The sequence below is a fragment of the Mus musculus genome, chromosome 7 (assembly GCF_000001635.26).
Source record: "Mus musculus strain C57BL/6J chromosome 7, GRCm38.p6 C57BL/6J".
NCBI classification, from domain to species: Eukaryota; Metazoa; Chordata; class Mammalia; order Rodentia; family Muridae; genus Mus; species Mus musculus.
Genome location: NC_000073.6, coordinates 57,890,005 through 57,905,021, shown reverse-complemented (window position 1 = coordinate 57,905,021; position 15,017 = coordinate 57,890,005). Strand labels below are relative to the sequence as shown.

Below are 15,017 nucleotides of genomic sequence, written 5' to 3'. Positions count from 1 at the left end.
AAATCCAGAGCCCATGATCTATGTGACAACTCACTTCTGTGCATGTACCTTCTACAACTAGACAAATGATCAGTGGTATTGTTATGGCTTGTGTATGTTCTGCCCAGGGAGTGGCACTATTAGAAGGTTTGACCCTGTTGGAGTAGGTGTGGCCCTGTTGGAGCACTTGGGTCATTGTGGGTGTGGACTTTTAACGCCTTAATTCTAGCTGCCTGAAATTCAGTCTTCCAATAGCAGCCTTCAGATGAAGATGTAGAACTCTCAGCTCCTCCTGTAGCAGGACTGGCCAGATGCTGCTATGCTCGCACCTTGATGATAATGGACTAAACCTGTGAACCTGTAATCCAGCCCCAATTAAATGTTGTCCTTTATAAGACTTGCCTTGGCGTGACTCTAACTAAGGAATTGAAAGATCTGTATGATAAGAACTTCAAGTCTCTGAAGAAAGAAATTAAAGGAGGTCTCAGAAGATGGAAAGATCTCCCATGCTCATGAATTGGCAGGATCAATATAGTATAAATGGCTATCTTGCCAAAAGCAATCAACAGATTCAATGCAATCCCCATCAAAATTCCAACTCAATTCTTCAACAAATTAGAAAGGACAATTTGTAAATTCATCTGGAATAACAAAAAAATCTAGGATAGTAAAAACTCTGCTCAAGGATAAAAAAAACCTCCGGTGGAATCACCATGCCTAGCCTAAAGGCATACTACAGAGCAATTGTGATAAAAACTGCATGGTAGTGGTATAGTGACAGACAAGTAGACCAATGGAATAGAATTGAAGACCCAGAAATGAGCCCACACACCTATGGTCACTTGATATTTGACAAGGGAGCTAAAACCATCCAGTGGAAAAAAGACAGCATTTTCAACAAATGGTGCTGACACAACTAGCGGTTATCATGTAGAAGAATGAGAATTGATCCATTCCTATCTCCTTGTACTAAGGTCAAATCTAAGTGGATTAAGGAACTCCACATAAAACCAGAGACACTGAAACTTATAGAGGAGAAAGTAGGAAAAAGCCTCAAAGATATGGGCACAGGGGAAAATTCCTGAATAGAACAGCAATGGCTTGTGCTGTAAGATCGAGAATCAATAAATGGGACCTCATAAAATTGCAAAGCTTCCGTAAGGCAAAAGACACTGTCAATAAGACAAAAAGGCCACCAACAGAATGGGAAAGGATCTTTACCTATCCTAAATCAGATAGGGGACTAATATCCAATATATATAAAGAACTCATGAAGGTGGACTCCAGAAAATCAAATAACCCCATTAAAAAATGGGGCTCAGAGCTAAACAAAGAATTCTCACCTGAGGAATACCGAATGCCTGAGAAGCACCTGAAAAAATGTTCAACATCCTTAATCATCAGGGAAATGAAATCAAAACAACCCTAAGATTCCACCTCACACCAGTCAGAATGGCTAAGATCAAAAATTCAGGTGACAGCAGATGCTGGCGAGGATGTGGAGAAAGAGGTACACTCCTCCATTGTTGGTGGGATTGCAAGCTTGTACAACCACTCTGGAAATCAGTCTGGCGGTTCCTCAGAAAATTGGACATAGTACTACTGGAGGATCCCGTAATACCTCTCCCGGGCATATATCCAGAGGATGTTCCAACTGGTAAGACGGACACATGCTCCACTATATTCATAGCAGCCTTATTTATAATAGCCAGAAGCTAAAAAGAACCCAGATGCCCCTCAACAGAGGAATGGATATAGAAAATGTGACACATTTACACAATGGAGTACTACTCAGCTGTTAAAAAGAATGAATTTATGAAATTCCTAGGCAAATGGATGGACCTGGAGGGCATCATCCTGAGTGAGGTAACCCAATCACAAAAGAACTCACACAATATGTACTCACTGATAAGTGGATATTAGCCCAGAAACTTAGAATACTCAAGATATAAGATATAATTTGCAAAACACATGAAATTCAAGAAGAACGAAGACCAATTTTACGAAGACCAATGTGTGGACACTTTGCCCATTCTTAGAATTGGGAACAAAACACCCATGGAAGGAGTTACAGAGACAAAGTTTGGAGCTAAGATGAAAGGATGGACCATCTAGAAACTGCCATATCTGGGGATTCATCCCATAATCAGCTTCCAAACACTGACACCATTGCATACACTAGCAAAATTTTGCTGAAAGGACCCAGATATAGCTGTCTCATGTGAGACTATGCCGGGGCCTAGCAAACACAGAAGTGGATGCTCACAGTCAGCTATTGGATGGAACACAGGGCCCCCAATGGAGGAGCTAGAGAGAGTAACCAAGGAGCTAAAGGGATCTGCAACCCTATAGGTGGAAAAACAATATGAACTAACCAGTACCCCCCGGAGCTCGTGTCTCTAGCTGCATATGTATCAGAAGATGGCCTAGTCGGCCATTAGTGGAAAGAGAGGCCCATTGGTTGTGCAAACTTTATATGCCCCAGTACAGGGGAACGCCAGGGCCAAAAAGTGGGAGTGGGTGGTTGGGGGACTTTTGAGATAGCATTGGAAATGTAAATGAAATAAATACCTAATTAAAAAACCAAACAAAAGAAAAGTGTGCATCTTTCCCAGTGTTAGTGAGGGTGAAAAGAAGCCATTAAACTGGGCTGCTTCATGGACAGAAAGAAAGGTTTATTTGCAGAAATTCAAAACTGCCATCCATGGCTGTCTCTTGTGGGGCAGAGAGGATAGAGAGCTGCAGGTGAAGCTTTGCCAATTTTAAAAAGACAGATTGTAGAGGAAGAGAGGCTTTAAACCAGAACAGCCTGAAAGATAGCAGGAGGACTTTGCCGTGTATTGTAAGTATGTGCTAATAGGCAGCTAGATGCTCCATGGCCAGGGGTAATCAGCGGTAGGGGCAAATAAGGGAGGTAGTGGCTCTTCCTGACAAACAGAAACCTACTCCAACAAGATTCTGAGGAATGCTAATTTTGGACCTTTGGTTGCCAGCCACCAATTCTTCTTTTTACACATCAGAATCCAGCCTGTGTTGAGCCAGACTGTCATTTTCAACATTGTCAATGACACTGCCCTTCTTGGATGCCAACTCAAGGCAGACATGAAGTCCACAATAACATTGTTATTTAAGTCAGGAATAATAACCTGTACACCAATTCAAGTCCTTAATCCAATTAGGACAGACAAATTAATAGTACATAGCAGTCAGGGGGAATTTATTCAATGTGGCCACATTGGAAAGAGGGACAAAGAGATGCAATAAACCTTTGAGTCTGTCTTTCTTTCCTGAAATGAGATGAATGTTTAAATAAAGTGCCAAAAATATGCACATCCAAGCAGTTTCAGTCAAGGTATGGTCTAACCCACCACTGACCTATCATTAACTGGGTTTCAATTTATCCCCTACTATGGCCTGACTAGGTAGGACTGTGTGACCATTTTTTTTTCCAAGAGACCACTCTCCTTCTGCCTAGCATCCTTTCCTTCCCCCAATATGAGGATCCTAGAAGGAACTCTCCTTTCTTTGAAGACCTTTGTTTTAATAGTCTGAAAGGCAGGTTGAAAGACACAATTGCCTCTTTAGAATACCTTTGTTTCTTCCAGGCTAGTTACAACATCACTTCCTTATTAAGCACCATCACTAATTTGTTAAGCTCATCATTGATGCCTTTTTCTGGGTTTTGGAAATGAGTGGTTGGTTATGAAGCCCATACCAGTAGTGTTCTGGTCAGAAGATGTTTATTTTAAGCATGTAAATATTTTTCTACTACCCTCATTTTTATGATGACTTTATGTCTGTGGAGATCATCATCTGCCACTTAATATGCATGCAAAATTTTGTTTTCTGAGCTTGGCAAAGCATCAACGATATGTTTCAGACTCATCATATCCAAGCCTCGTTACTATAATAAAAACCTGATATTCAAATTTAAAGGCTTTATTTTTTTAAATTTTACACACAATATATTCTCGTCATATTTTTCTCCTTCCTCAATCCAGATTCTCCATACCTACTCACCTTCATGTTCTCTCTCACTCTCTTGATAAAAAATAAAACAACTAACAAAGGCCAAAAAACCATAAAACAAATAAGACAAAAATTACCAAATCAGGGACTCTAGACTCCTTGACCCTCCTAAGACCTGCAGGCCTGTAGATGTAGCCTGGAGTTCCAGGTGGGTAGCAGGAAAACTGTCACTTAACCCAAGTCAAAAATCAGGGATGTAAGAAATTAAATGATGTTATTCTATATATCATTTTTAGAGGTCTGTGTCTAATCAGGAATAACATATTTACAGTGTGGCATATCTTAATGAATGCAGGTTAAGCTTGTTGACAACATACATTTAGTACATGTCTTAAGAATAGAAGACATGAATATGTGACATGTTACATATTTGGAAGATATTTATATAGCCAGGTTAGAGCATTAAATTCTTTGCCAAATTAAAAGGGGGTGGCCGATATTTACATAATGGATCAGACCTTCAAGATTTTGTATTTGGCAATCTATTGGACAAGAGTTCCTGGGATGAATATAAAGGAAATTTAAAGCTTAGAAAGGAGAAAGGTTAAGACTAAAGATAGTGATACACATGAGCATAAATTACAGTAAACTGAAAAATATATTGCAGAATTTGAATCTCCAACCAGTGTGTCAAGAAGTCCAGTGCCTCAACATTGGAGAGTGTTGGAGAGGTGGAGGATATGCCACAGACACAGCTATGATCATGTTGATGGGAGACACATATACAAAAGTTTGAACATTTTGTTCTGTTAAGACCGAAAGAAATCCTCCTCCATTGGATGCCAGTGTGCCCTACAATATGTCCAGTGCAACTGCAGAGTGGGATCTGGATTACGTTGGTCTGACATCTGACGATCGATATGATGTGCCCGACAGGAGAACTGAATGCATTGCCAAGACTGTGTCATGCTTGAAGGAAAGGAATCCAAGAATCTTCATAGAATGCCTCACCCCTGACTTCTGAGGAAATTGGAGAGCAATTGAAAAGGTCATTCTTTCAGGATTAGATGTGCGCACACATGCTGTAAATACAGTTCCAGAATTACAGAGGTATTTGTCTGTGATTTTATTAGACATTCTCTGTTGTTCTATGTCACAGGCTTACAAGAAGTTACAGTGAATAGCACCAAGCGCACTGCTCCGGGATTGCAAACACTGCAGAGTGAAGCTTTAATACAGTGGAGAAATACTTTTTAAGAAATAACTTAGGCGAGACACCCAAATGTGTGTCCTGGGTTCCCTCAGCCCTCAGGCTGCCAGCATGAAGAAAGAGACACCCAAGTGCCCATCTTCCAGTCCACCCCAGCAGGTGCCCCTATGATGAGTAAATGTGTGATGGAGAAATGGAAAGGAGCGAGTACACAGTGGAAAGATGGGAGGGAAAGTGAGGTTAGTGCAACTAGAGGTTAGTGCATTGAGAAGAGCGGTAGAACTGAAGAGAGGACAGTGATGAGAAACAGGCAGATATAAGGAGCCTGTACACCCACCTGGAGTGATAGAAAGGTGTGGCACAGGCTGCTACCAAGGGCCATGTCTGGGACCTTGCTGCTACTGCATCTACGTTCTGTGTCTGTAACCTGTGTTGCCACCAAAGGCCATCCAAATTTCAGTGGTCTGGGATGCATCCTGATACCTTGTGAATGTCCAGGGGCCATACTGATGCTGAGAGCTAAGCTGACCTGAGTGGCCTATGCTACCATCTGAGTCCTGAGCAGCAGCTGATGGTCATGTCCATGGTCTTGGTACAACTAGGATTTGGGTTGATGTCCAAGACCCTGTGTTACCACCGTAGGCCATGGGGATGTGTCTGAGCTGAGCTGCCACCAGAGACTATGTTGATGTTTGAGCACTGTTCTAAGTTGGCACAGCCCCTCATTATATTTGGCAGGCAGGTGAACTAGCCCCAGGGGTAGGAGCATGGGAGAGATGGCCCCATCCCTTACCAGCTGCAACATTCTGGAGAGCCTGTCTCCCACCTCACCTGAGCAGCAGAGTAGTGGTGGCCCCAGCGGCATGGGTGCAGGAGACCCTGACCTAAGGATAAGAATAGGAGAGCTAGCCCTGCCTCTTCCCTGGGCAAAGTGAGAGGTGGCCTTGGTGATACAAGCACAGAAGAGTAGGTGGACTGACCAACTCAGCTTCAACCCAGGCCCAGATCCAGGGCTCTGAGGTGGCCCACCCCATCTATGATCTCATGAACTGTGTGAGGGGGTTGTTACAAAGCTGTAGGATTTTCATGACACAGAACAACAACAGGATATTCAAGAGGAGTCCAGATAAAGATGCAAAAGCTAGAGACCTGAAGCCAGACCAATGACACATGCAACGAACATTTGCAAATAAAGCTGTTTAGGCAAAACGCTATACTATGTGACACACTACAGCTTCCATGGCAAAACGATGTTTTGTTTGTTGTTAAATTTCTATTTTTGGTTTTTGTTTTCATTTGGTAGGGAGGTTTCCAGGATGGAGGGCAGACATGAAGAGACAGAGAGATGAGTAGGATTTTGTACATGATGTGAAATTCACAAAGAATCAATAAAAAGATTCATTTAAAATATCAAAACAAAACAAAAATGTATACATACACAAAAATGAACAAAAGTCACAGAGTCCATTTTGTTTTAACTTCTAAGCATGGGGCCTTCCCTGTAGTGTAGTTGATATGCCCAGTGAAAAACTCCAATAAGGAAATTAATTTTTCCTTTCCCAGCAAGAATCACCTGCATATTGCTTCTTGGTTATGGTTGAGTATTTGTGTTTACTTTTACTTTTCTATACTCTGATTTTGTCTGTCTTGAAGTGTGTATATCTTGTGTGTCCTGTCACAGTCTCTGTGAGTTCATATAGGCTCCCACCTCGTGTCAAGAAGATGCTGTTTGAGTGGAGTCATTCACAACCTCTAGCTCTTACAATCTTTCTATCTTCCTCCTTGTCTATGGATCCCTGAGCCTTGATGGAAGGGGTCTGATAAAGACGTTCTATTTAGGACCACATATTCCAACATTTCTCAGTCTACACATTTTCCAGTTGTGGGTCTCTATATTAATTACAACCTAGTGATTTAAGAAACTTCTCCGATTAAGGTTGAACAAAGCTCTGATCTATGGGTATATAAATATATCCTTAGGAGTATTTTATTGCTGTATTCTTTTACCAGAACAATTGTATTCGGTTACCCCCTAGACTCATGAACTATCCAACCTTGGGTTCTGGGCCATCCTAGTAGTGTCAGTGTTCAATATCCTGGAGTATACTGTAAATCCAATTTTTAAAAATTTAGAGTTGTTCCCATGATATTTGCACTACTAGTGTACCAATTCAGATCTTGAGTCACCTCACTCTACAGCATCTCATTCTTCAAAAAGAATCATGCTTATTCAAATTGGCTTTATACCTTTTCTCGAACAGCAAATTATTTTGTCAAGTGTCTTGGTTACTTTACATCCTGATTGAAGCTTCCCTTCCTCTCACACCTGTCCCTCCACCCCCAATCCACCACTTTCTCTTTTCCTCTTAGAAGCAGGGAGGTCTTTCTTGGATACCAACCAGCCTTGGCATATCAAATTGCAATAATACTAGGAACATCTTCTCTTAGTGAAGCTAGACTAGGCAGCCCAATTTGAGGAAAAGGATCCAAAGGCAGGTAGCAGAGACAGCCCCTGCTCTGACTGTTAGGAGTCTCACATGAAGATCCATTCATAACCATTGATAGTTATGCTAGGCTCTTGTCTGGAAGTATAGCAAACTATCATTAATAGTGTCAGGGGTGGACTCCCTCTTGTGGTATGTGTCTCAAGCTGGACTAGCCATTCCCTGAATTTCTGCTCCAAGTTTACTCCTGCACATCTTGTAGGCAGAACAAATTATGAATCAAAGGATTTGTGTCTGAGTTGGTGTTCCAGGCCCTCCATTGGAAGTCTTGCCTGGTTATAGGAAATGGCCATTTCAGGCTCCATATCTCCCACTGCTAAGAGTCTTAACTAGGGTCACCCTCATAGATTCCTGGGAGTTTTTATTTTCCTAGGTCTCTAGCTTGTCCTGGAGATGCCCCTCCCCATTCCAGTTGTCTATCCACACACTCTCTCCTTCTGTCCTCTCTGAACCTGGTCCCTCCCTTCCCCCACACAGTCCCCTCCCTCTATTCACTGTTTATTCTATTTTTCCTTCTCAGTGAAATTCAAGATTCCCCTTTTGGCTCTCCTTGTTACGTAGCTTCTTTGGGTCTGTGGGTTTTAACATGGTGATATTCTACTTTATGGCTCAGAAAGCCAAACATGGTATGTACTCACTTATATGTGGATATTAGCTATAAATTGAGTACTTTTCTTAATACTACAGAAGAGGATTTAAGATCCCATTCTTTTAAAATAATTACAGTTTTCATTTAAAACACTGGGAACAAATCAGTAACTGAGTTAGTACAACATTAATTATCCTAATGTAATGAAATAATTGAAACCTTTGAAAGACTACATCAGGTAAGATTAGAAGTAAGGGGTAACAAAAACTGACTCAACATGTTATTTAAAATTTTATACTCCCCCACTCAGTGAATCCAATAAGAGAGAGGCTGGATAAGAGCTTCCTAACAAAGACATCATCTAAATAAAAATGCAAAGATAATTTTAAGATGTATTTGATATAAAGCTGCATGTAACCAATGCATGTGATTTGATGATTTTAGATATAAACATATGCTCAAGATATAATCACTACAATAATAGAAATAAACATACTTATACCTCCTAAAGTTTCTTTATCTTGTATGTATTTTTGAAAACATAAATACTTTTTTAACTTTTCCAATGAGTTTTTATTAGGAGTTGTATCATGATTCAGGGTCCCGGGGTAGGAACCATCATATGCTGAGATCCCCCTTTTCTATCCAAAGAGAAGATTAAAGAGAGAGGAGAGGTGGGAGGAGTCAAGTCAGATCTTGTGGGGCAGTGGGCTGCACACAGAAAGCCTGGTCTTTAGTCGAGCATAGGTCTTGAAATCCAGGGGACCCAATCTACATGGACAGAAGGTGTTTGATCATGTCTACTGGACCCCTGGCTCCTGTCAAAGTTACTGCCCCTACAGCCCCTGCAGGAGAGGTGTGTGACTATCATTCACACAGACAATATCCCAAGCTCCTGGCATTCTGGCTAGACTCCACCCTCACAATTACCTGACAGTAGCCAGGTATGCTCCTCCCCACAGTTATCTGATAGCCCAGCCCACTATAAAAGGGGCTGCTTGGCCCCTCCTCGCTCTCTTTAAGCTCTCACTTTTCTTACTTTTCTCTCTAGCCCTCCTCTCTCTTTCCCTTCCCCCTTCTCTCCACGTGGTCATGGCCAGCCTCTTTCTCTTTCTACCTTCTCTCTTTCTCCCTGCCATTCTACGATAAAGCTGTAAAACCATAGACTATCTCTACTTATTGAGGCCCACTGTGCTTGAATGATGGGATAGGTTTTTTCCTAATGAGCTGCGTCTAACCTCTCAAGGGAAGGCCTTCCTGTGCTGCAGCCACAGATCAGACCAAGGACTCTCGCCCATATGGGAACTATCCAGTGCCTCCTTCTCCCCATGACCTCTCCCCACTTTGGCCCCAGGGCTGACCGAGCTGCGCCCCCGCCCCCCCCCCCTGCCCCCAGGGCTCCCATTCTGTTCTTAGCTCTTCCGTTGTGCCCAGCAGTGTCTGGGATGCCCAAGGATGAGAACCTGTTACCTAGGACTGCCCCTTGTCCACCACCTGCCGAGCTGGGATTCCATGGCTTCCCACAGCCAGACACCCACCAGGAGCCCCACTAGGGGCCGTGTGGAAAGCCTGCGGCAGTCCTTCTGCATCCACCTGCCCAGAGCACTGGAACTCTGGTGGGACACACACTTTCTCCCACTCCCTCCCGCCTGCCATACCCACTGCCCCCCCCCCCCAAGATCTTCCCAGGAAATGTGCCTTCTACAGTCATCCCAGATGACTGAACAGACCCATGATACTGGACAGAGGGACTTGTACACACGCTGATACCACTCCCTCATGGAGCCATCACCCCTCCTTTTTGATCATTGCCTTACCACAGTGGTGGAAGTCCAAGTAGTTCTGCCAGCAGTTCCTAGTCTGGTTCTGGTTTGGGAAGAGGCTGTCAAAGTGGGCAGCTTCATAGTTCTTGATTTTAGTCTTGATATCTTCATCTACCCTAACTCCTAAAGACCGTCTCCGGAGCAGTGTTACTTTAATGTGACTCTTAGTAAAGATGACAATGTCGGCAAAAACAGATATTTTTAGCTAAAATATTTCCAGTACAATGAAGACGGGGATTCCCATGTAAACGAATGAAAAAGCTTTCTCTGTGTGTCACACTACTTCTGAGTCATCAGGCAAAGGACAAATTCAGGAGTGATGAAGACACAAAGAACACTGGAAACAATAAGAAGGGGGACAACATTGCTAAAAATCATGAGAAATGGAAAGACATCATAGAGAAAAATGAGAAAGAGCCTGTGACTTCAACCCTGACTTCCTGAAATGGCAAAAAGCTGAAGCTACAGCCACAGGTAGCCTAGAAGAGAGATTCATGGTCCTGTGAACTGGACCAAATTAGGTCAGCTTCTTCAGAGTGGATGTCTTGCTATCAGGAAATTAGTTCAAACTAACAATTATGCAGCACCACAGTTGACTCTGTGGCACCATTCAAGGTCTGAGTTAAAAAATATACCTAAAGTTTGACAATAACTAATTCTCTGGATCCCAGAGGTAACAATCAAGAATGGGTATTAAATGTTTGCTTTTCTCAACATATGGTCTCCAAACTAAGCACCCAGTGCAACACATTTTCAAACTATAAAAATATTTCAGGAGAAACAGTTATTTGGTTGATTATTTGTATTGAACACATTTCTATTTTTTTAAGGTCATCAGATTTTTTTTAATTAGGTATTTTCTTCATTTACATTTCCAATGCTATCCCAAAAGTCCCCCCATATCCTCCCGCCCCACTCAGCTCCCCAACCCCACTCCAACTTCTTGGCCCTGGTGTTCCCCTGTACTGAGGCATATAAAGTTTGCAAGACCAATGGGCCTCTCTTTCCAAAGATGGCTGACTAAGCCATCTTCTGATACATATGCAGCTAGAAACAAGAGATCTGGGGAAGTACTGGTTAGTTCATATTGTTGTTCCACCTATAGGGTTACAGATCCCTTTAGCTCCTTGGGCACTTTCTCTAGCTCCTCCACTGGGGGCCCTGTGATCCATCCAATAGCTGACTGTGAGCTTCCACTTCTGTGATTGCTAGGCCCTGGCATAGCCTCACAAGAGACAGCTATATCTGGGTCCTTTCAGCAAAATCTTGCTAGTGTATGCAATGGTGTCAGCGTTTGGAGGCTGATTGTGGGATGGATCCCCAGGTATGGCAGTCTCTAGATGGTCCATCCATTTGTCTCAGCTCCAAATTTGTCTCTGTAACTCCTTCCATGGGTCTTTAGATCCCAATTCTAAGAAGGGGCAAAGTGTCCACATTTTGGTCTTCATTCTTTTTGAGTTTCATGTGTTTTGCAGATTGCATCTTGTATCTTGGGTATTCTAAGTTTCTCGGCTAATATCCACTTATCAGTGACTATATATTGTGTGAGTTCCTTTGTGATTGAGTTACCTCACTCAGGATGATGCCCTCCAGGTCCATCCATTTGCCTAGGAATTTCATAAATTCATTCTTTTTAATAGCTGAGTATTACTCCATTGTGTAAATGTACCACATTTTCTGTATCCATTCCTCTGCTGAGGAACATCTGGGTTCTTTCCAGCTTCTGGCTATTATAAATAAGGCTGCTATGAATATAGTGGAGCATGTGTCCTTCTTACCAGTTGGAACATCTTCTGGATATATGCCCAGGAGAAGTATTGCTGGATCCTCCGTTAGTACTATATACAATTTTCTGAGGAACCGCCAGACTGATTTCCAGAGTGGTTGTACAAGCTTGCAATCCCACCAACAATGGAGGAGTGTTCTTTCTCCACATCCTTGCCAGCATCTGCTGTCACCTAAGTTTTTGACCTTAGCCATTCTGACTGTGTGAGGTGGAATCTCAGAGTTGCTTTGATTAGCATTTCCCTGATGATTAAGGATGCTGAACATTTTTTCAGGTGCTGCTCAGCCAATTGGTATTCCTCAGGTGAGAATTCTTTGTTTAGCTCGGAGCCCCATTTTGAATGGGGTTATTTGATTTTTCTGGGGTCCACCTTCTTGAGTTCTTTATATATATTGGATATTAGTCCCCTATCTGATTTAGGATAGGTAAAGATCCTTTCCCAATCTGTTGGTGGCCTTTTTGTCTTATTGACAGTGTCTTTTGCCTTACAGAAACTTTGCAATTTTATGAGGTCCCATTTGTCAATTCTCAATCTTATAGCATAAGCCATTGCTGTTCTATTCAGGAAATTTTACACAGTGCCAATATCTTCGAGGATTTTCTCCACTTTCTCCTCTATAAGTTTCAGTGTCTCTGGTTTTAAGTGAAGTTCCTTGATCCACTTAGATTTGACCTTAGTACAAGGAGATAAGTATGGATCGATTCGCATTCTTCTACATGATAACAACCAGTTGTGCCAGCACCAATTGTTGAAAATGCTGTCTTTCTTCCACTGGATGGTTTTAGCTCCCTTGTCGAAGATCAAGTGAACATAGGTGTGTGGGTTCATTTCTAGGTCTTCAATTCTATTCCATTGGTCTACTTGTCTGTCTCTATACCAGTACCATGCAGTTTTAATCACAATTGATCTGTAGTACAGCTTTAGGTCAGGCATGGTGATTCCACCAGAGGTTCTTTTATCCTTGAGAATAGTTTTTGCTATCCTAGGTTTTTTGTTATTCCAGATGAATGTGCAGATTGCCCTTTCTAATTCGTTGGAGAATTGAGTTGGAATTTTGATGGGGATTGCATTGAATCTGTAGATTGCTTTTGGCAAGACAGCCATTTTTACTATATTGATCCTGCCAATCCATGAGCATGGGAGATCTTTCCATCTTCTGAGATCTTCTTTAATTTCTTTCTTCAGAGACTTGAAGTTCTTATCATACAGATCTTTCACTTCTTTAGTTAGAGTCACACCAAGGTATTTTATATTATTTGTGACTATTCTGAAGGGTATTGTTTCCCGAATTTCTTTCTCAACCTGTTTATCCTTTGTGTAGAGAAAGGCCATTGACTTGATTGAGTTAATTTTATATCGAGCTACTTCACTGAAGCTTTTTATCAGGTTAAGGAGTTCTCTGATGGAATTTTTAGGGTCATTTATATATACTATCATATCATCTGGAAAAAGTGATATTTTGACTTTTTCCTTTCCAATTTGTTTCCCCTTGATCTACTTTTGTTGTCGAATTGCTCTGGCTAGGGCTTCAAGTACTATGTTGAATAGGTAAGGAGAAAGTGGCAGCCTTGTCTAGTTTCTAATTTTAGTGAGATTGCTTCCAGCTTCTCAACATTTACTTTGATTGTTGGCTACTGGTTTGTTGTAGATTGCTTTTATCATATTTAGGTATGGGCCTTGAATTCCTGATCTTTTCAAGACTTTTATCATGAATGGGTGTTGGATTTTGTCAAATGGTTTCTTGGCATCTAACGAGATGATACTGTGTTTTTTGTCTTTGAGTTTGTTTATATAATGGATTACGTTGACAAATTTCCATATATTCAACCATCCCTGCATCCCTGGGATGAAACCTACTTGGTCAGGATGGATGATGGTTTTGATGTGTTCTTGGATTCGGTTAGCGAGAATTTTATTGAGTAATTTTGCATCGATATTCATACGGGAAAGTGGTCTGAAGTTCTCTATCTTTGTTGGGTCTTTCTGTGGTTTATGTATCAGAGTTATTGTGGCTTCATAGAATGAGTTAGGTAGAGTACCTTCTGCTTCTATTTTGTGGAATAGTTTGTGAAAAACTGGAATTAGATCTTCTTTGAAGGTCTGATAGAACTCTGTACTAAACCCATCTGATCCTGGGTTTTTTTTTTTTTTTTTTGGTTGGGAGACTATTAATGACTGCTTTTATTTCCTTAGGGGTTATAGCTCTGTTGAGATCATTAACCTTATCCTGATTTAACTTGAGTACCTGGTATCTGTCTAGATATTTGTCCATTTCATACAGGTTTTCCAGTTTTGTTGAGTATAGCCTTTTGTAGAAGGATCTGATGGTGTTTTGGATTACTTCAGAATCTGTTGTTATGTCTCCCTTTTCATTTCTGATTTTGTTAATTAGGATGCTGTCCCTGTGCCCTCTAGTGAGTCTGGCTAAGGGTTTATCTATCTTGTTGATTTTCTCAAAGAATCAGCTCCTTGTTTGGTTGATTCTTTGAATAGTTCTTCTTGTTTCCACTTGGTTGATATCACCCCTGAGTTTGATTATATACTGTAATCTATTCTTGGGTGAATTTGCTTCCTTTTGTTCTAGAGATTTTAGGTGTGTTGTCAAGCTGCTAGTGTGTGCTCTCTCCAGTTTCTTTTTGGAGGCACTCAGAGCTATGAGTTTTCCTCTTAGAAATGCTTTCATTGTGTCTCTTAAGTTTGGGTATGTTGTGGCTTCATTTTCATTATACTCTAAAAAGTCTTTAATTTCTTTCCTTATTACTTCCTTGACCAAAGTATCATTGAGAAGAGTGTTGTTCAGTTTCCATGTGAATGTTGACGTTCTATTATTCATGTTGTTATTGAAGATCAGCCTTAGTCCATGGAGATCTGATACGATGCATGGGACAATTTCAATATTTTTGTATCTGTTGAGGCCTGTTTTGTGACCAATTATATGGTCAATTTTGGAGAAGGTACCATCATGTGCTAAGAATGTATATACTTTTGTTTTAAGATAAAATATTCTGTAGGTATCTGTTAAATCCATTTGTTTCATAACTTCTCGTAGTTTCACTGTGTCCCTGTTTAGTTTCTGTTTCCACGATCTATCCATTGATGAAAGTGGGGTGTTGAACTCTCCCATTATTATTGTGTGAGGTCAATGTGTGCTTTGAG

At 41.3% G+C, this 15,017-nt stretch overlaps 2 pseudogenes; one reads left to right on the top strand and one right to left on the bottom strand.

The window, feature by feature from the left end:
- Gm18127 (predicted gene, 18127) lies at positions 4,375–5,073 on the top strand (annotated as a pseudogene).
- Gm34272 lies at positions 8,609–10,318 on the bottom strand (annotated as a pseudogene).
- Between the last annotated feature and the right edge of the window lie 4,699 nt (positions 10,319–15,017).